We start from the raw sequence: 23,088 nt of genomic DNA on the forward strand, positions 1-23,088 counted from the left end.
TTCTAAAAATTCTCTTTTATCTCTAAGCATAGCGGTTCTTTTCTTACTTTCATCCATAGAAACATAAAGAGCTTTAATTTATTAATCAACCTTAGGCACAAAAAATTTCATCTTGAGATTTTCCACATCATGAGAAATTCTATCAACACTTCTAGAAAAATCATCAATCTTATTCAACTTTTCTTCTATGGAAGTGTTGAAAACTTTTTGCGTGTTGATAAATTCTTTAATATTATTCTCAAGATCAGAGGTGTTCCTATTATTATTATAAGAAGGATTTCCATAGGAATTACCATAATTATTAGAGGAATTACTAGGAAAAGGCCTAGGATTAAAATTACCTCTATAAGCATTGTTATTGAAATTATTTAACCCATGAGTTGGGCAATTCCTTAGCATCATTTTCATCCTTTCCCAAGATTGTGCAACATGCTCATGTTCAAGTTGCTTGAAATTCATGATCTGTGTTCTAAGGGAAATAATTTTTGTGGGTGGAAAATACTTAGTGATAAAAGCATCTTTGCACTTATTACAAGAATCGATACTATTGCGAGACAAAGAAGAGAACCAAATTATTGCAGAATCACGCAAAGAAAACGGAAATAATTTCATCTTCACAACATCATTGTCCACATCTTTTTTCTTTTGCATATCGCATAATTCCACGGAGGTATTAAGATGGGACGCGGTATCCTCATTAGGAGTACCGGAAAATTGATCTTTCATAACAAGATTCAATAAAGTAGTATTAATATCACAAGACTCCGCACTAGTGGCGGGAGGAGCAATCGGAGTGCCAATAAAATCATTGTTGTTGGTATTTGAGAAATCAAATCACTTGGTGTTCTCTTGAGTCATGATGACTACACAACAAGATTGCACTCAAAAACAGATCCAGCAAGAAAACGGCGAATGAAAAAAGAGGGGCGAATAAAACTGCAAATTTTTGTGAAGTGGGGGAGAGGAAAACGAGAGGCAAATGGCAAATAATGTAAATTGCGAGGAGATGAGAGTTGTGATTAGGAACCTGTTATATGTTGAAGATCCTCCCTGGCAACGGTGCCAGGAATTCCTTTTGATGCGGCTTGAAGCTACGTCGGTATTTCCCCAAAGAGGAAGGGATGATGCAGCACAGCATCGGTAGGTATTTCCCTCAGATATGAAACCAAGGTTATCGAACCAGTAGGAGAACCAAGCAACACAACCTAAACAGCACCTGCACACAAATAACAACTTCTCAGAACCCGATGTGTAAAAGGGGTTGTCAATCCCTTTCGGGTAGCGCCGCCCCAAGATGGGCAAACGGACGTGAATAAAATTGTAGCAGATTGATAGATCGAACGCCAAATAAAATAAATAAGAATAAACCCCAGCAAGGTATTTTTGTATTTTTGTTTAATAGATCTGAAAATAAAAGCAAGGGAAAATAGATCGCAAAGGCAAATAATATGAGAAAGAGACCCGGGGGTCGTAGGTTTCACTAGTGGCTTCTCTCGAGAAAAATAGCAAACGGTGGGTGAACAAATTATTGTTGGGCAATTGATAGAACTTCAAATAATCATGACAATATCCAGGCAATGATCATTATATAGGCATCACGTCCAAGATTAGTAGACCGACTCCTGCCTGCATGTACTACTATTACTCCACACATCGACCGCTATCCAGCATGCATCTAGTGTATTAAGTTCATGGAGAAACGGAGTAATGCAATAAGAACGATGACATGATGTAGACAAGATCTATCTATGTACAAATAGATTCCATCGTTTTACCCTTAGTAGCAATGATACATACGTGTCGGTTCCCCTTCTGTCACTGGGATCAAGCACCGTAAGATCGAACCCACTACAAAGCACCTCTTCCCATTACAAGATAAATAGATCAAGTTGGCCAAACAAAACCCAAATATTGAAGAAGAAATATGAGGCTATAAGCAATCATGCATAAAAGAGATCAAAGAAACTCAAATACTTTCATGGATATAAAAAGATAGATCTGATCATCAACTCAAAGTTCATCCGATCCCAACAAACACACCGCAAAAAGAGTTACATCATACGGATCTCCAAGAGACCATTGTATTGAGAATTCAGCAAGAGAGAGGAAGCCATTTAGCTACTAACTACGGACCCGAAGGTCCACAAAGAACTACTCACGCATCATCGGAGAGGCACCAATGGAGGTGGTGAACCCCAGCCGTGATGGTGTCTAGATTGGATCTGGTGGTTCTGGACTCTACGACGGCTGGAATTGATTTTCGTCGACTCCCTTAGGGTTTCTGGAATATTGGGGTATTTATAGAGCAAAGAGGCGGCCCGGGGGCACCCGAGGTGGGCACAACCCACCAGGGCGCGCATGGGCCTCCTGGCGCGCGCTGGTGGGTTGTGCTCTCCTCGGAGCACCCCCCAGGCGTAGCCTTGGCCCATTAGGTGTCTTATGGTCCAAAAAAATCTCCATAAAGTTTCGTTGCATTTGGACTCCGTTTGGTATTGATTTCCTGTGATGTAAAAAACATGCAGAAAACAGCAACTGGCATCTGGCACTATGTCAATAGGTTAGTACCAAGAAATGATATAAAATGACTACAAAATGATTATTAAACATCCAAGATTGATAATATAACAGCATGGAACAATCAAAAGTTATAGATACGTTGGAGACGTATCAAAGCCCTGTCTGATACATGCGACTCCAAGCACAGACTCAACTCACAGCCTCCGAGCATGTTGGGTACTTCGGCAGGTAGCTAAAAGTGGGGAGGCCATCCTCACCACCGCCACTTCAGAGAAGCATTCTCCGGAGGATGATGATTTTAATGTCCTTACAGTCTTTGAGACATTCTCTTCAAATAATCGGCGTAACAGGGCACTTCGCGACCTCGCCGAAGTCCACCAAGTAACCGCAATGAGCCTATGGAACAACTCGACAATAACCTTCACCGCTGATGACGAACCAAGGGCCCGATCAGTCCGAGCACCCGTCGCTTTAGTACTAAACCCCACTGTGGACGGCTTTCGACTTACCAAAGTGCTCATGGACGGCGGCAGTGGGGTTAACCTCATCTATGAGGACACGCTTGACAAAATGCAGGTTGACAGAACACGCATCAAGCAAAGCAGTACCACCTTTCGAGGCATCATCCCCAGTCGAGAAGCACGATGTTCAGGGAGAATTAAGCTTGACGTAGTATACGGCACGCCTGCAAATTATAGGTCAGAAGAGCTGCTCTTTCACGTTGTTCCCTTCAATAGCGGATATCATGCCCTTCTAGGGCGGGACGCTTTCTCATGCTTCCAAGCCATACCCCATTACGGGTACATGAAGCTTAAAATGCCAGGGCCCAATGGAATAATCACAGTTTCGAGTGACCGGATAAGGCACTCCGCGCCGAAAACAAAACCACATCCTTGGCTCTTGAGTTATGATACGTCTCCAACGTATCTATAATTTATGAGGTATTCATGGTATTATTTTATCATTCTTGGATGTTTTACAATCATTTTATAGCAACTTTATATCATTTTTTGGGACTAACCTATTGATCTAGTGCCCAGTGCCAGTTGCTGTTTTTTGCTTGTTTCTTACATCGCAGATAATCAATACCAAACGGAGTCCAAACGCAACGAAACTCCACGGAGATTTTTATGGACCGGAAGGAACCCAATGGGCCAGAGCTGCACCTGGGGGTGCCCCGAGGGGGGCACAACCCACCAGGGCGCGCTCAGGTGGGTTGTGCCCACCTCGGTGGCCTCCTGCGCCCCCTCTTTACCCTATAAATTCCCCAAAATTCCAAAAACCCTCGGGGTTAACCTAGATCAGAAGTCTCGCCGCCGCAGGGCTCCGTAGCCATCGAAAACCAATCTAGACCCGTTTTGGCACCCTGCCAAAGGGGGGAATCATCTCCGGTCACCATATTCATCATCCCGGCGGCCACCACGATGAGGAGGAGTAGTCCACCCTCGGGGCTGAGGGTTTGTACCAGTAGCTATGTGTTTAATCTCTCTCTCTCTCTCTCGTGTTCTTGATATGTCACGATCTTGATGTATCGTGGGCTTTGTTAATATAGTCAGATCATATGGTGTTTTCCCCTCTCTATCTTGTTGTGATGAATTGAGTATTTCCCTTTGAGATTTCATTGTTATCGGATTGAATACTTTTATGGATTTGAGAACACTTGATATATGTCTTGCAATTGAATACTCATGGTGAGAATGGGGTATCGTATTGATTCACATGATATATGTTTTGGCACTCAACTCGCGGATTCCCGAGGTGACATTGGGGTAATCTATGCATAAGGGTTGATGCACGTTCTTGTCTTTGTTTCTCCGGTAGAAATCTTGAGGCACTCTTTGAAGTTCTTTGTGTTGGATTGAGTATTATGAATATGGATTTTCTTTGGTGTTATTTTAGTACGAACTCTAGGATAGATCGAACGGAAAGAATAGCTTTGTGTTATTTTACTACGAACTCTTGAATAGATCGAATGGAAAGAATAGCTTTGAGGTGGTTTCGTGCCCTACAAACAATTTATTCTTATGTTCTCTACTAGATAGGAACTTTGGATTGATTCTCCGTCGCACTTTGAGGGGTGGTTATATGATCCAATTATATTAGCATTGTTGAGAGATTGCACTAGCGAAAGTACGGACCCTAGGCCTCATTTTCAAGCATTGCAATACCGTTTTTGTGCCCGTTTACTATTTGCCACCTTGCTGTTTTTATTTATTCAGATTATAAAAATATATTTCTACCATCCATATTACATTTTTATCACCATCTCTTCGCCGAACTAGTGCACCTATACAATTTGCCATTGTATTGGGTGTGTTGGGGACACAAGAGATTTCCTGTATTTTGTTGCAGGGTCATTTGAGAGAGACCATCTTCATCCTACACCTCTCACGGATTGATAAACCTTAGGTCATCCACTTGAGGGAAAATTGCTACTGTCCTACAAAACTCTGCGCTTGGAGGCCCAACATGTGTCTACAAGAATAAAGTTGCGTAGTAGACATCAAGCTCTTTTCTGGCGCCGTTGCCGGGGAGGTGAGTGCTTGAAGGTATATCTTTAGATCTTGCAATTGAATCTTTTAGTTTCTTGTTTTATCACTAGTTTGGTTTATAAAAAGAAAACTACAAAAAAATGGAATCGAGGAAAATTGTGCGCCATTGTTAGAAGAAGAATTCTATAAAATGTTTGACAAAAAATCTTTGAATGATGAGCATGATTGCAATGTTGTTGGTATGAACTCTTTGAATATCCATGATGCTAGGGATATGCAAATCCATAAGCTTGGGGATGCTATGTTTGATGAAGATGATATTTTTAGTCCCCCAAGATTTGATGTGCAAATTTGTTATAATGATTGCATGCCACCTATTTATGATGATTATATTGATGAAAGTGGGTTTGTAAGAGTGTCAACTTTAGATAGTGATCCCACTATTTTGGACGGTGTTGAATCTTATTGTTATAATGATAAAAGTGGATTTGGAGAGGTCATGACTTTATTTAGTGATGAGTCCACTATTTCGGAAGAGGTTCCAATTGATTATGAGAACAAAATTGCTACATATGATGATTATGTTGATGACATGTATGCTATAAAGAATAATGATAACCATGAAACTTGTCATCATGATTTTAATTTTCACTCTCATGATAGTTATTTTGTTGAGTTTGCTCCCACTACTATAGATGAGAAGAAATTTTCTTATGTGGAGAGTAATGAGTTTTCTATGCTTTTGTGTCATGGAAAGAATGCTTTATGTGATAGTTATATTGTTGATTTTCTTAATGATGCAACTAAAAAATTTTATGAGGGAGGAACTTATGCTTGTAGGAATTGCAATAATATCAAGTTTCCTCTCTATGTGTTGAAAGTTTTGAAGTTATGCTTGTTTTGCCTTCCTATGCTAGTTGATTATTGTTCCCATAAGTTGTTTGCTCTCAAAATCCCTATGCATAGGAAGTGGGTTAGACTTAAATGTGCTAGTCATATGCTTCATGATGCTCTCTTTGTGTTTCAATTCTTTACTTTTATACGAGCATCATTGAAATCATCATGCCTAGCTAAAAGGCATTAAAGAAAAGCGCTTGTTGGGAGACAACCCAAAACTTTTACCTACTGTTTTTGTGTGTTCACATGATTAGGCTACTGTAGTAATCATGTTTTATTGCATTCGGTTCAATAAAGTACCAAGTAAGACCTTTGGGATCATGTTGGGTGATAGTAGATTTGATCTTGCTGAAAAACAGAAACTTTGGCGCTCACGAAAATAAGTCTCATTTTTAACAGAAGAGTGCTTTTGAGTTTATTCTTTTTGCAGAAGTTTAATATACAAATTGCTCACGTGGTCATAATTTTTTGAGTAGCAGAAGTATGGTAGTTATCCAGATCATTACAGACTGTTCTGTTTTTGACAGATTCTGTTTTCAATACATAGTTTGCTTGTTTTCTAGTTTCTATGGCTTATAGTACTCAATATAAATTGTGGAAATGATGAGGTACAGTAGGCATTGTGTGGAAAAAATATGAATCTTATCTTTGACAGTACCAAAGTGAAATGGTTTGCTCTTTATCATACTAACCTATCTCACGAAGTTCCGTTAAGTTTTGTGTGATTGAAGTTTTCAAGTTTTGGGTGAGATATCGATATGAGGAGAATAAGGAGTGACAAGACCCTAAGCTTGGGGATGCCCAAGGCACCGCAAGTTAATATCCAAGGAAGATCCAAGCAACTAAGCTTGGGGATGCCCTGGAAGGCATCCCCTCTTTCGTCTCCAACATTCTCGGTAACCTCACTTGGAGCTATGTTTTCTTCGTCACATGATTTGTGTTTTGCTTGGAGCATCATTTTATTTTGTTAGTATTTTCTCGCTGGTATTTAGAATAATGTTTTGCATCTTTTATTTCAATAACAGTGGCAATGATAGCCTTTGCCATGCTTATTTTGCAAGTATACATGTTACTGTTTGAAAACAGAAAGTTTACCGCTATTGCAAAAATTCCCTAGAAAAGTCAGAATGTGATAAAATGTTGAAACTTTTTGAATGATAATCTATGATAAATTCTCTACAGTGTGGTAGAATTCCATAATGTTTGGAGGTGAATAAGTATTGATACTCTTGCATTCTTTACAGACCGTACTGTTTTGGCAGATTGTTGTTATGTTTGCATTGTTTGCATATGTTTGCTTGTTTAATGCTCCTATTTGAGGATATGAGTATTAAATATGCAGAGGCATTTAGTATGCAATGTTGAATAATAATTTTAGTGATTTGCTACAGTAGATAATGATAAGGTTTTTGCATTGGTTTATACTAACTTATCTCACGAGTTCTTGTTGAGTTTTGTGTGGATGAAGCTTTTTAGATTTAGGAAAACCGTGATATGAGAGGAATTAAGGAGACACAAAACCTCAAGCTTGGGGATGCCCAAGGCATCCCAAGATAATATTTCAAGAAGTCTCAAGCATCTAAGCTTGGGGATGCCCCGGTAGGCATCCCACCTTTTTTCTTCAACAATTATCGGTTAGTATCGGTTGAGCCTAAGTTTTTGCTTCTTCACATGAGTTGTGCTATTCTTAGAACGTCATTTTATTTTTGTTCTGCTTGTTGTTTTAATAAAATACTTATATCTGAAAGTTTTAAATAAGAGAGAGTCCAGACATAGCTATCTATTTACTTAACTACTCATTTGATCTTCACTTATATCTTTTTGGAGTAGCTTGTCATTTACTCTTGTGCTTCACTTATATCCTATGAGTAAATTGTTGAATGAATTGAATATTATGAAGTTGAAATTATAGCATGCCTAGTGGTAGCTTCACATTGGGTTTAGAAAGTGAAATCTTTTGAGGCATGACAATCACAATATTGGTCATACAAGCAATTCACGACTAATTAGTATAAGGAAGAGAACTTTCACATGCAAATACATTATCATGGAAATCTTTTGTGATTGTGAGCCCCCATCAAAATATTATATGCCAAAATTGTTGATGTTGGACAAGGAAGATGTAATGATGTATGTTTGCTCATATTCACATAGAAGTTATATTGTCATATATCCTTCAACATGTGGTGCTTGCCCCCATCTTTGCTAGCCAAAAATTCTGCACCAAGTAGAGATACTACTTGTGCATCCAAAAACCCTTAAGCCCAAATCTTATTTTCAAGAGTCCACCATACCTACCTAAGGATTGAGTCAGATCCTTCAATTAAGTTGTCATCGGTGCATTAAGGCAATAAAAATTGTTTCTAAAAGTGAGATCATTTAGTGCAAGAGAAAATTGAGCCTTGTACGAACTTGGATGCCAAAGAATAAAATCGACAGACTGCATAATAAAGGTTGCCATCTTAAGGGGCAATACAACGCGGCGTTCTTTTGCACTAAGGGATTGAGCATACAAACAAATAAGCGCATGGCAACCTCTGCTTCCCTCTGCGAAGGGCCTATCTTTTACTTTTATGTATTTACTTTTATGCAAGAGTCAAAGTTTTTCTCTCTATTCCTTTTTTATTTTCTCTTTTGGCAAGCATCATGTGGTGAGGAGGAATCTAGGCACATATGTCCAGTTGAATATGGGTAGCATGAGTTATTATTGTTGACATCACCCTTGAGGTGAATACGTTGGGAGGCGAAACTCTAAGCCCCTATCTTTCTATGTGTCCGGTTGAAACGTTCTGCTCATGTGTATGCGGTGAGTGTTAGCAGTCATAGAAGACTATATGATGGTTGAGTATGTGGAGCTCTTACTTAGACTCTGTTGAATAAGTTGAATTGCAATTGCTTGGTGACTAAGAACATAATTTGTTGAGTTTCAAGAGAGTTCATTGTTTGGACCTTAACATGTGAATTGGTTGCTACTATAACATGAGAAGTTTTATAAGAAAGAATTGTTGTTATGATGCTAGGAAAAGTGATTAAATTTATCATTGATCAAACTTATGTACTTTGCTAGCATTCACACTTCATAAATTATTTCTTTTATCATTTACCTACTCGAGGACAAGTAGGAATTAAGCTTGGGGATGCTGATACGTCTCCAACGTATCTATAATTTATGAATTATTCATGCTGTTATTTTATCATTCTTGGATGTTTTACAATCATTTTATATCAACTTTATATCATTTTTTGGGACTAACCTATTGACTCAGTGCCCAGTGCCAGTTGCTGTTTTTCGCTTGTTTTTTACATCGCAGGAAATCAATACCAAACGGAGTCCAAACGCAACGAAACTCCACGGAGATTTTTTATGGACCACAAGGAATCCAATGGCCCAGAGCTGCACCTGGGGGTGCCCCGAGGGGGGCACAACCCACCAGGGCGTGCCAGGGCCCCCTGGCACGCCTAGGTGGGTTGTGCGCACCTCGGTGGCCTCCCGCACCCCCTCTTTACCCTATAAATTCCCAAAAATTCCAAAAACCCTCGGGATTAACCTAGATCAGAAGTCCCGCCGCCGCAGGGCTCCGTAGCCACCGAAAACCAATCTAGACCCATTCTGGCACCCTGCCGGAGGGGGAAATCATCTCTGGTGGCCATCTTCATCATCTCGGCGGCCACCACGATGAGGAGGGAGTAGGCCACCCTCGGGGCTGAGGGTTTGTACCAGTAGCTATGTGTTTAATCTCTCTCTCTCTCTCTCTCTTGTGTTCTTGAGATGTCACGATCTTGATGTATCGCGGGCTTTGTTAATATAGTCGGATCATATGGTGTTTTTCCCTCTCTATCTTGTTGTGATGAATTGAGTATTTCCCTTTGAGATTTCGTTGTTATCGGATTGAATACTTTTATGGATTTGATAACACTTGATATATGTCTTGAAATTGAATACTCGTGGTGACAATGGGGTATCGTATTGATTCACATGATATATGTTCTGGAACTCAACTCGCGGATTCCCGAGGTGACATTGGGGTAATCTATGCATAGGGGTTGATGCATGTTCTTGTCTTTGTTTCTCCGGTAGAAATCTTGGGGCACTCTTTGAAGTTCTTAGTACGAACTCTAGGATAGATCGAACGGAAAGAATAGCTTTGTGTTATTTTACTACGAACTCTTGAATAGATCGAATGGAAAGAATAGCTTTGAGGTGGTTTCGTACCCTACAAACAATTTATTCTTATGTTCTCCGCTAGATTGGAACTTTGGAGTGATTCTCCGTCGCACTTTGAGGAGTGTTTATATGATCCAATTATATTAGCATTGTTGAGACATTGCACTAGCGAAAGTACGGACCCTAGGCCTCATTTTCAAGCATTGCAATACCGTTTTTGTGCCCGTTTATTATTTGCTACCTTGCTGTTTTTATTTATTCAGATTATAAAAATATATTTCTACCATCCATATTACACTTTTATCACCATCTCTTCGCCAAACTAGTGCACCTATACAATTTGCCATTGTATTGGGTGTGTTGGGGACACAAGAGATTTCCTGTATTTGGTTGCAGGGTCATTTGAGAGAGACCATCTTCATCTACACCTCTCAGGGATTGATAAACCTTAGGTCATCCACTTGAGGGAAAATTGCTACTGTCCTACAAAACTCTGCGCTTGGAGGCCCAACACGTGTCTACAAGAATAAAGTTGCGTAGTAGACATCAAGTTACTAGCCGAAGCCTTTGCGGCTGAAGAACTAACCACCCTACGATCCCTAGTGGGCAAGGATGATGTGATTCTCGACAAGAGATCTAAATGCACCTCTTTCAAGCCAGCAGATGAAATAGTTAAATTCCAAGTGCACCCAGCGGATCCTAATAAAACAGCGTCCATCGGAGCACAGCTGGATCCGACGGTAGACACCGCCTTATGTGTGTTCCTACGTGAAAATCGGGATATCCTTGCCTGGCACCCCTTAGATATGCCCGGGATCCCACACAAACTGGCTGAACACAGCCTCAACATAATCAAAGGGTTCAAACCAGTCAAGCAAACGCTACGGCGATTTTCCGAACCCAAACGACAAGCTATGGTGGAGGTGCTAGCCAAACTGCTCGAGGCCGGGTTCATCAGAGAAATCAAACACCCGGATTGGTTAGCCAACTTGGTCATGGTGCCGAAGAAGGATCAATCTTGGCGCCTTTGTGTCGATTTCAAAGACCTCAATAAGGCTTGCCCTAAAGCCCCTTTCCCATTACCCCGCATTGACCAGATCATTGATGCGACCGTGGGACACGACTCATTGTGTTTCCTCAACGCTAACTCCGGATACCATCAGATTAAAATGAAGGAGTCTGATCAGGCCGCAACGGCGTTCATCACCCCATATGGGCCTTTCTATTTCAACACTATGCCTTTTGGGCTTAAAAACGCTGGTGCCACTTACCAACACATGATTCAAACATGCTTGGAAATAAAATCGGCAAGACAGTTGAAGAATATGTGGATGACGTGGTCATCAAGACTAAACACGTCGAATCATTGGTGGACGATCTCCGCCTCACATTTGACAACCTCCAAACATACCAATCAATCCGGAAAAATGCGTCTTCAGTGTTCCAGCCGGAAAGCTATTAGGATTCATTGTCTCCCATAGAGGAATTGAAGCAAACCGAGCTAAAATCCGAGACTTGTCGCAATTGGCCACACCAACAGACTTAAAGCAGGTCCAAAAGCTAGCAGGGTGCGTGGCGGCTTTGAGCCGCTTCAGCTCCAGATTAGGAGAAAAAGCATTACCACTTTATAGACTGCTTAGACGCACCGACAACTTTGAATGGACGGATGCGGCCACAGCCGGATTGTAGGAAATAAAAACCTTATTAGCAGGCAACCCAATCCTAGCCGCCCCAAGTGTTGGCGAGCCTATGTTGCTTTATATCTCCGCAGCTCAACAGGTAGTGAGCGATGTACTCGTCATCGAGCGAGGGGAAGAGGGACATAAATTCCCCATCCAAAAGCCAGTGTATTACGTATCAGAGGTCCTTACACCATGCAAATCCCGATACCCTCACTACCAGAAGATAGCTTACGTGGTCTTTATGGCATCCCGAAAACTCCGACACTATTTTCAAGAGTGTTCGATCATGGTGGCATCCAAAGTACCACTTAACGACATTATAAACAACAAGGACGCCACCGGCCGCATAGCTAAATGGTCCATTGAGCTCTTATCGTTTGAAATAACATACAAGCCACGCCGAGCTATTAAATGTCAGGTGCTGGCCGACTTCGTTGCCGAGTGGACGGAAGCCGAGCTCCCTAAAGAGTAAAGTTCATACTCCAACTGCATGTACTTTGACGACTCTAAAATGCTAGCCGGACTGGGGGCTGGTGTCATCTTGACATCCCCTACGGGGGACACGGTCCGCTATGTGTTGTAAATCATGTATACGGACTCCAATAATGCAGCTGAATATGAGGCACTTCTACATGGTCTCCGCATGGCTGTCTCCATGGGCATACAATGACTCGAGGTGCACGGCGACTCAATCCTTGCAATATCTCAGATAAATGGAGAGTTTGATGCAAAAGATCCAAAAATGGCGGCATATCGAAACGCCGTATTAAAAATATCGGCTCGGTTCGAGGGACTTGAATTTCATCACTTCGCTCGAGACAGTAACCAGGCAGCGGACATACTCGCTTGCACGGGCGCCAAGTGCAACCCTGTCCTGCCTAATACCTTTATGGAAAGGCTCTTTAGGCCATCCGTGGTATGGCAGGACAAGAGCGGAGACGCCAGTACGGACCTGATCATGCCCCCGGCAGCCGAACATAATACAGATATCATCGGGGGTCCGGATACCGAAATAACGCCCTCTAATCATGAGATCATGGTCGTTATTGCTCCTTGGACCGAACCCTTCCTGGCCTACCTTAATAGGCAGGAGCTTCCCGATGATCAAAATGAGGCCCGTCGCATAGTTCGGCGTTCTAAAGCCTACAAAGTTCACGAAGGTGAACTGTACAAGAAAAGCACTACCGGAGTTCTCCAAATGTGCATCTCCGAAGAGGATGGACGACAACTCCTGGCTGAAATACATGCTGGTCTGGGCGGCCATCACGCCGCAGCTCGGGCCCTCGTAAGCAAAGCCTTCCGGACAGGTTTTTTCTGGCCAATGGCCCAAGCAGACGCACAGGCCCTTGTCCAACGTTGTGTGGGATGTCAGCTTTTCGCCAATCAAAGTCATATGCCTCCCACTGCCTTAAGAACAATCCCCATCACTTGGCCCTTCGCGGTCTGGGGGCTGGATATGGTCGGACCCCTTAAAGGGGGAAGCCACAAAAAGAAATATTTACTGGTTATGGTGGATAAATTCACTAAGTGGATAGAGGCCAAACCAATAAAAACGGCTGAAGCAGGACCAGTGGTTGACTTTATATCCGGCGTGGTACACCGCTATGGTGTCCTGCACAGCATCATCACTGATAATAGCTCCAATTTTACAGCTGATGAGGTGAAAAACTACTGTGCTAACTTGGTTATTAAACTTGACTATGCATCCGTCTACCACCCTCAAACAAACGGTCAGATTGAACGGGCCAATGGCCTGATAATGAGCGGCATTAAACCCCGACTAGTGCGCTCCCTATGGGAGTCGGATAAGCAATGGGTTGAGGAACTCGATTTCGTGCTCTGGGGGCTGCGGACTACACCTAACCGAACAACCGGATATACACCTTTCTTCATGGTGTACGGTGTGGACGCTGTCCTGCCCTGCGACATTATTCATGACTCACCTCGAGTGCGCATGTACGAAGAGCGAGAAGCTGAGCTTGATCGACAGGACGACCTAGACGGCCTCGAAGAGGAGCGCGATATTGCACAAGCCCGTTTCGCATTTTATCAACAACAGGCCAGGTGATACCAAAGAAGAGAAGTGCGGTCCAAGACATATAACATTGGCGACCTCGTCTTGCGTCTCCCAGAGAATAAGAAGGATAAGCTCAAACCAAGATGGGAGGGCCCCTTCATCATAGATGAAGTTCTCACGGGAGGAGCCTATCGCCTTTGTAATGCATCGGATAATCGCCTTGAGTCGAATCCATGGAACGCTGCTCGGCTCCGACGATTCTACGGATAGTTCGGTAGCACCTTTTTACTTTGACTAGGTTCCTTTTTCTCCTCTCCTTTTTTATTTTTTCATTTTTATATCCCAGGGTATGTTCGGATCTACCGAACTGTTAGGGGTACACATATTTAAATGTATACACCCCACTATAACTTGGACCTTCTTTGATGAAGCTTATTATTAAAAGCTTGTGGCTTACATTGTTTACGTCATTTGTTCTATACACTTTTTTGCCATTATATGCACCTCTATGACTTAAGTTTTTGCCAAGCTTGGTTGCCTTGCTCCCGTGTTTATACCCTACGTTCCCTATTGTTCGGCTAGGGTGTAAAGGGAGCACCTCTGCGATTGTTACAACCGGGTAATCCGGATCTGTACCTCAGACGGGTGAAGCCAAAAGCTAGTGCTCTTAAGGGAATAATTGGTCGGCAAGCAACGACAGATTATTTACGTTTATGTAATTCTTCTAACAAATAAGGGATAGGCTACCCATAATTCTATCTTTTGGATCAAAGCCTAGGCATGCATAATTAGGCATGCCGACCCAAGGAAAGGAACCTTAACGGAACTATTTTCCCTTGAAGATGTTTCTTACGTTAAATAGTAATATAACATAACTCCCCGAACAAATTTTGTCTATTTGAGCAATATGACCGGATTGCCTGGTTTCCGGACATAATGAATTTTTATTACATTCCAACATGGTCTCCGGAAACACTCCAACTTCTTCGTTCGGAGGTTGAAGCCGAAGGCCTGCGATGACAAATTTTGACAAGTTCGGTTGGACATAAGTTCGATGATAAAGTACATTGATACATTGAATCGAACGCCTACTCTTTATCTATGTCATCTATAAGACTGTTTAAGCTACAGTCTTCTTGCAAATATTTCGCGGCTATCATCACTTGGTCATATACCAAGTTCACGGGAATCTTTTTTCCGTCCGGTCCCTGAGGTCCAACTTGGGCCATACGATTCGGATCGAGCCCGGTGTAGCGCGTTTTCACCATCGCCCTTGCCTCTCGTGCACCTTCCTGGCATGCTGACGCCTTCCATAGCTCCAAACAGCGCCGGGAACCTTTGAACAGGTTCGCCAACCCCTCCATGCTTTCTGGAGGGACATCGGATGGCCATAAGGCTTTGTCCATACTTCTCATGGCTTTCCGGGCCCGCTCATGCACTACGGACAGCTCTTTTAGAACGTCGCCTCGGAATCCGGATACTTCTTCTTCATGACGCCCAGTTAACAGACCTGCAAGAACAGCATTATAACACTCCGAATTACGGGATAATATTAGTCCCTTGGATGGTTCAAATGTCATACCGAATATGCCGCCTTTCAACTTTTTATTCTCTTTTTGTGCGTCTGATAATTGAGCCTTTAAGCTCTTTATCTCTTCGGCTTGCTTATCATTTTCCTCCTCCAGTTTGTTCTTTTGATCAATGGTCATCGCGACCTTCTTCATTTCCTCTAGCTCTGTGGTGGCGGCATTTAGCTTTGTCCAGCTCGTTTCAAGCTCCTGGGACAGTGCGTTGTTCTTCTCTTTGAGAACCTGCGGTCATAACGATCCTTAAATCAGTTGGTCTAAACCACTTCAAGTCTCGGGGGCTACTGGCATATATCTATTAAATTTACACAAAACATTACATCCATATCTTTTGAAAACAGGTGAGCAACTCCAGCAAGTCTATCCCAGGCAGCTCGGATATATGCATCCACGGTGCTGAGGGCACTAAATTCCTGCTCGGTAAAAACTGGAGCACGCATGGTCTCTTTCAGTCGTGGGTGGTTCATCACGCTCTCCACTTCGGAATTTGTGATGGATATGTCATCCGAGTCCTCATGAGGTGGATGAGTTGGCTCTACATCCGTATTGGCTCTTGTCTTGGTTGATGAGCCCGGTGTCGGATTAGCTGATGATCGGCTAGCTGGGACTTTACACACGGTTCACCATGTGCTCCTCCGGAAATAAGATGGGAGGAGAAGTATGACAATCTGGTCTTATGCCTAGGCACATGTTAAAAGTTATAGATCTTTGATAAAGGAGGGGGCCCGACGGCGCTCCCGGTTTCCTTTCGTTTTCAAGGCTCACCCTGCGTAGATGCTACCCTCCTAGAGGCCACCCTCGATGGAGTGTAGCTCGCTGATCGCCGGTCCTATGAAGCACGATTCAATGTCATGGGTGAGACACAAGTGGGTGGCTCCTTTTTTGTGGCTCCTTTTTTGAGGATGATTTCCGAGTACTTACCTTGGAGAAAGGGAAAATGCCGGGGTAGTCGGCCGTAATAGCCACTTCCGAGCCATCAAGCCTCGCTTGATAAAAGACTCCATCCTCAAACTCTATAAATCTATCCGGATCCTCATGAAATCCGGGGTCCTCGTTGCAAGCATAGTCCTCTGGCTCTGGGGAGGGACAATGAATATTTTCGACCACCTTCCTCCATGTCTGTTTCAAGATGACAAGAACAATTTGATTAGCGCACCTGAATAATGAGGTAGGACAATGTTGATAAACAAAAATTTACCCATTCAATGGGGTTATACATGGAGAAACCTTCCCGACAATTTAAACGGATGAATTCTTCTTTCTCCCCCTTATAAAGATCTATAAGAATGGCCGCCAGAGCAGCCGGGGTATCCGGGCCCTCATGCTTATAACGAGATGCATCGTCCTTCCCATTGTAACACCATAAAGGGGTCACTCTAGACTGAAGGGGCTGGATGCATCGCTTTATCGCGATGGCCATGACTACGATTATCAAGAGTTTGGAATGGGAGAGTAACCTGACCTTGCTAACTACCTATTTACTTCTGCACTGTCTTCTTGCTTGGGACTCCGTGGGCTCCAATTGAAACGTTTCTTCAAAGGAGAACTGGAGAATTCGGGAAGTCCACGTCAAACTTTGTCTGGAAGGGGAACATCCTCAACATAAAACCATTATGAAGTCCATTCTTCTGATCCCTTCTTGGGAGTTCCGACGAGGTAACCTGATCCGGCTATGCACCATACTTCGGCGCCGCCCACTTCAAATATAGAACCCCCTTGATGACGAGGGACGAGGCAAAAGAACTTTCTCCACAGTTTAAAATGAGCCTCGCAGCCTAAAATTGTTCGCAGAGAACGAGAAAACCTGATATGTGCAGAATAGAACCTGGTGTGAGTTTGTGCAATTGGATCCCGTAGAATTCCAATAGACCTCTAAGGAATGGGTGGATCGCGAATCCTAAGCCCCTCAGAATAAACGAGACGGAGCACACCCTCTCCTCCTTGTTGGGGTTGGGGAAATTCTATGCTAGCACATCATTGCCAATCGAGGCCAATCCTGCCTGCATGGAGGCTAGATCTGTGGGAGGGAGATATCCCTGCGTTTGAAGTCGATTCAGTTGGAGGTGAGACACTGAGCAGCTTCGCCAATCACCCGCTTGAGCGCCATGAGGGCGCGAGGAGGAGCTAGGAGCGCTCGCCATGTTTTGAAGTTTTTTCCTGGTTTGCTCTGATGCTTCTTGCGCAATATGGGATGGCATTTGGGGATCTAACCCCTTTATATAGATGCCGCCCTTGCATGGTAAGGGGATTATTTGTAAAAAATTATGGACCATTCGCATTCGCCTAGCGCGTGGAAATCGAGGCAATGACAGGAAGGAATGTAAAGGTAGAACATGAAGTTCAAAGCCGGACTGTCGTCAATCCGGAGTATGGTGAGGAACCTGCCTTGCAAAGTTGGATACTACCTCGCCATTGAAGGCAAGTTCGGGGGCTACTGAGGGAGTCCTGGATTCGGGGGTCCTCAAGTGTCCGGCCTATTCGATATGGGCCGGGCTGATGGGTCGTGAAGACGAAGCAGAAGACCGCCTCCCGCGTCCGGGTAGGACTCCTATGTGCGTAGAACGGCAAGTTTGGTGTCTGGGTGTAATTTTCTTTGCCTCTGAACCGACTTTGTATAACCCTAGGTCTCTCCGGTGTGTATATAAACCGGAGGGGTTAGTACACAGAGGGCATCAGAATAATCATAGGCTAGACAGCTAGGGTTTGGCCATTACGATCTCGAGGTAGATCAACTCTTGTAACCCCTATACTCATCGAATACAATCAAGAAGGACGTAGGGTTTTACCTCCTTCGAGAGGGCCCGAACCTGGGTGAACACCGTGTCCCATTGTCCCTTGTTACCATTGATCCTTAGACTCACAGCTTGGCCCCCCCTACCCGAGATCTGCCGGTTTTGACACTGACAGGTATCCCTAGCCCACCAGGGTTCAAGTCTTGATACTCGCATTTGTCATGGATTTATTTCAGGATTTCCGGTGATCTGCGGGTCATTCCGTGCTCGACCCTGCACAGATCGCACATGCTCATCAGACAGTACAACACCATAGGATCCACATCGCGGTTTCCCAGCATTCCAATTCTATGGTCTCGTCGATTTTTCCTACTTTATGTGGGATCAAGAAATAGCATGTACATGGGCCTTCGCACCCAACACACACAGTAGTATAGCATGTTCTTTCACATGTTTTGCCATTAATCATTTGGTTCGATCGATCACAAGCCCCTGCTGCTGGACAGCAAAGCGACTAAACACGCAACAAATCACCAAACTCCAATTAATTATTATACACCAAAGGTGCACACAAGTTTAACCGAAGAACGATACTAAAAACTCAGTCGGCTGATAGGTGGATCATCAAAGGAGAATCAACGCATCCAGAAGTAAGGCCAACATAGGAGAGGTGCACCACGCGAGAGACATAGCCAGTCGAGGAAATTCAGCCAGTGATCCTCAGAAGAACCCCCAGACAACGCCACCCCCATGCTGCATGGTAGGCTTCACATGCCACCTACTCCATGACTTTTGCTCCTAGCGTCAACATCCTTTAATTTCCCTCCTTTTATCTGCAAAATTGCCCAATTTGTTAGCCACTCGCATATCAACCTGATAAGCATAATTAGAACATTTATTAGCTTTTTTTTCAAAAACAACAACTATTTCTGCATCTCCAAATTGTCCAAACGATAGCAGCGACACCAACTAACACCCGTTTTTTGGTTACATCATGTTGAATTTTTTTAATAGAGACACTAAACCATAGAATCAGATTAGCAGGATTGATCTCAAATTTAAATCATATTCAAGAAAACCCCACACTAGTTTATTGCTCTCATCTTGACCAGAAAACACACAATTTTTGGGATCTATCCAGCCACTTTTCAATAAATGGTCTCTAGGTAATACGCTATTTTTGACCATCAACCAAAGAAAGACTTTGATTTTTGGTGGAACTTTTTTTTTCTTAAAACAATTGTGACAAACCACAATATTGAACAACAAGGTGTCTATAAAGTGTTTTGACTGTAAAAAGACCATATGCAATTAACATACACTTAATAGAATCCTTGTCGTGAGACATCACATTCCATCACATCTCATTTTGAGGCTATCCCAAAGAGCTAGAGTATCACCTCACAAAGTTCTTATAAATCTAAAACCCTCCAACCTCTCTACAAGGCATCAGTTGCAGTAATATTCTAATCAGAACTCAAATTATACAGTATAGCATCAGAGATTTAAGGGGTTTATAATCCACCAACAGTCTTCCCAAAAATCCAGCATTCTTGCCATTACCCACTTTTTTACAATATTGGTAGAATGTGTATTTAATTTTCATGATACTGGACCAGAAATGGGAGTCCCCAGTCTTAGGTTTAGTTCCAAAAAGGCAACCATTTCGAAGATGCTTGTTCAGGAGAATCATGTGCCAAATACCATTTTTATTTTCTACCATAACTATATAGCAGACAAGTTTAGTTCATGAGTTCAAGATTTAAAATCCCTAAACCCCCTTAATCTTTAGGTCTAAATCAAGTGTTCCACTTTACTAAGTGTTATTTTTTTTTCTTATTGTCATCTGCCTACCAAACAAATCTAGCCATGAAAAAATTGGCTCTTTTCTTCACATCAACTGGGATGGGGTTGAAAAACATCATACATAAGTTGAATATCCCCCTCTATTGTTAAATCTTCTCTCATAGTGATAGTTATTAAATCTCTCCCCTTTTGTTGAAACTACCTTGCGCGCCTGCACCACCATAAGACCTAGCCATCCCTTCTTGCTCACCAGATGGCGGCGTAGCAGTAAAGCCTTACCACACATCGATTGCTTGCCCACCAAATTCTCTTAGGGGGCGGACCAAAGCATCTAAATACCCAAAGGTAGCACAAGGCGCATTCTCCTTAAGTGCTTTCCTATTCCACTAACCTGGACCTCCTATATCAAAAACATCTAGTCCAACCGCCCAGGGCCAACTACAGAAGGTTCTATGGGTAAAGGCCAAAATTCTAAAACTCACCCCCTCCTTGCTCAATATTTATCATCACAACATCAATGTAATCTAAGAAATCCACCCCAAAAACAAGCATATCCTTTGTACAATTGGCAAGGGTAGCTAGAAATTTACCAATTCTCATAGCCTTTTTGACTAGATTTCCACCAATAACATCGAAATTCCATTTAAAAACTATATCATCACAAATTTTGATGTTGTGGGTATCAACATCAGAAAGATCCAAGGACAAACCATCCTCATAACAGTATTACAATCAAAATCAATGACATGATCAACTTCCATCGGAAAATCCACCGAAGACTTTTCGAGCATGCAACTAAGATATCCTAACACTATTTCTCGCAACTACAATCCCCCCAACTGTTAGTTTGTACATGAGGATGTAAATATTTCTAGAGATCATCAATCTTACTTGAAAATGAAGCAGCAAAACGATTGTAGGAGTCGTCGACTCCTCCCCGGCAGCAGCCATAATTGACTGCCTGCCAGGAAGACGCCTACTCGTCGGCGGCGCGCTGTGCAAGCGCCTGGATCCGTACAGAACGCCGGGGGAACCGAGGGGAGCGACGAGGCAGCTGTGAAATCACCCGCGCCACATTTTGCCTCGGCACCACCCGCACATCATCGTCGGTCACGACAGGCATCACCGGACAGTGTGGCGGTGACCTTGTCGCCGTGGTCACCACCCGCACACCATCCCAGATCAGATTGGACGAAACCCAATCGTACGACGCGTAGCGGTACCACCGCGCGCGCTGCACCGGATCGTTGGATTCCACCTCCATCATTGCCCAATAGAGGATCTCGAGCGGGGACTTCCCTGAGATCCAACTTTGTTCCTCCTCTGAGGCCTCTTCAAACACCCGACGTGATTCTTGATGCATCTCCTCCGCATCCCTGTACTGCCCATAGATCTCGCGAAGCCTCGCCATCTTCGCCTCGTCGTACCTGTGATTGCCGCCGCCATGACCTCCCCCCACGCCAAAGGCCCTTCCATCACCGAGATCTGAGACGGAGGTTGGAGGGGAAGAAGAAGGGGATCGTCGACACCCTCGTGCCTCGCGTGTAGATTCAATGCTTGCCAAAGTCATAGGTATTCATTGCCCACATCACGGGTTCCTCGAGATTAGTGTGGGATCAACGCCGTTGATTTTTTGGAAATTACTGTGTCCTGGATGTTGAGAAATCATCTATCAGGGGCCATCCTATCAAGATCCCAATGCCAAGTTGTACTCCACTAAAACTAGAATTGGCATCCGTCCATCCACGGAACGAGCACAAGCCAACAAGATTACACCAAACGTGACGCTGCATCTGTTTCAGTTTCACAGGTACGCTGCCGTGGGAAAGCGAAGAAATTGTTGGTAAAATGAGGGAAGGACAGCATGGTAAACGATGTCTGGTCCAGGTCCCGTCTGCCGCCCGCCGCACCGCAAACGCACCATCCAGCACCGAACGTGTGCCCTAGCCACCGAACGAGTCAGACTAACAGTCACCTTACAAGCCGACCCCACTCGCAACCACACCCAATACGCCCTTATTAACCCCGTGCACACCAGAACCAATTCGATCATATCCCCTTTGTCAACCTCGCTGCATACCTCCCTCCGCTCCGTGTAATAAAAAGTTAAAAACCCATCCTCCAAACATTTTCCCAGTCCATCCACCGGCACCGCCGCGCTGAGCCCTAGCCACGCATGGAGCTGTTCACGCACGCCAAGAAAATTCTCCTTCCAGTTTGTACCTGTACGACAGCCACTAACCTCTTTTCATCGAGCTTTTCACTGCCCAAGTTTTCTATTTATAACCTGAATTGTGAGTAGGCTTTCAACCACCATCACCATGACCATGCTTATATAAACCGCAATGGCGGATGTAGAAAAGGATGGATGGATGGTCAGGTGCCTAGCTATATTTCTTCTATGCAATGTGTTGTGTGATATTGTGTTTCAGCCGTGGCATGTTTTGGTCCTGCACATGCTTTTGGCGTTCAGATGTTGCCATCATTCGTGTTGCTTGTGGGTTGGGTTTTGATGTTCCTGTAAGGAGGTTTGGCATGCCATGTTATGCCTTTCATTCTTTTTACGGAAGATTTCATGTTTCCCTTGCGTATAGGAGGTTTCTCTGGTTCATGTGGTTTTTTCAAGTAACAGCGCTTCGTCTGCGCGCACACTTGAACAAGTTCCAGCTATGGAAAGGATAGCAATGATTGATGAGGAGACGAGGTAGTTGTACACTATTTTTATCTCAATTTGGTTTGCGGGGTAATTATTTTCAATGAGCAGCAGCAACACAGCGCATGCAATCAGTTTCCTATTTTCCTGCGGTTGTAGGGATTGCGAACGGGTTCGGCTCACCTGCGGGGTTCCCAGCAGGGATTATTATGCAGGGCCAATAAATGAGTGCCATGTGTCCATGTGGGCCAACAACTATAATTAACTTTAATTAATTTTGTTTCCTGCTGCTTCATCATCCGGCGTCTGCGCGGAAGAAGTAGGAAGCTGGCTGTGCTTGGTCGGCCGCCGAGCCGAGTCGCCGACGATGTAGCTGGGTCGTGTACTGCCAATCGAGGACTACCCTGCGTCATTATTTTTCAGTCTGGTGGAGCGCCGCCGTCCTTATCTACCGTTTTGGCGAGATTACAATTTTAATGATGGATCTCTATCACATCGAGCAAACGACCACAGAAGCACGGCCATGGCAGTCTATACGACG

The 23,088-nt window shown here is 43.6% G+C and overlaps 1 long non-coding RNA gene across 1 annotated transcript; it reads right to left on the bottom strand.

Annotated features, from left to right (window-relative positions):
- Positions 1-18,487: 18,487 nt before the first annotated feature.
- LOC141022177 (uncharacterized) lies at positions 18,488-21,649 on the bottom strand. Its single transcript, XR_012183328.1, has 2 exons — positions 20,786-21,649; positions 18,488-18,921 (listed from the first exon to the last, which is right to left on the bottom strand). It is a non-coding gene; the product is annotated as an uncharacterized lncRNA (long non-coding RNA).
- Between the last annotated feature and the right edge of the window lie 1,439 nt (positions 21,650-23,088).

This window comes from Aegilops tauschii, chromosome 5, assembly GCF_002575655.3.
Source record: "Aegilops tauschii subsp. strangulata cultivar AL8/78 chromosome 5, Aet v6.0, whole genome shotgun sequence".
NCBI classification, from domain to species: Eukaryota; Viridiplantae; Streptophyta; class Magnoliopsida; order Poales; family Poaceae; genus Aegilops; species Aegilops tauschii.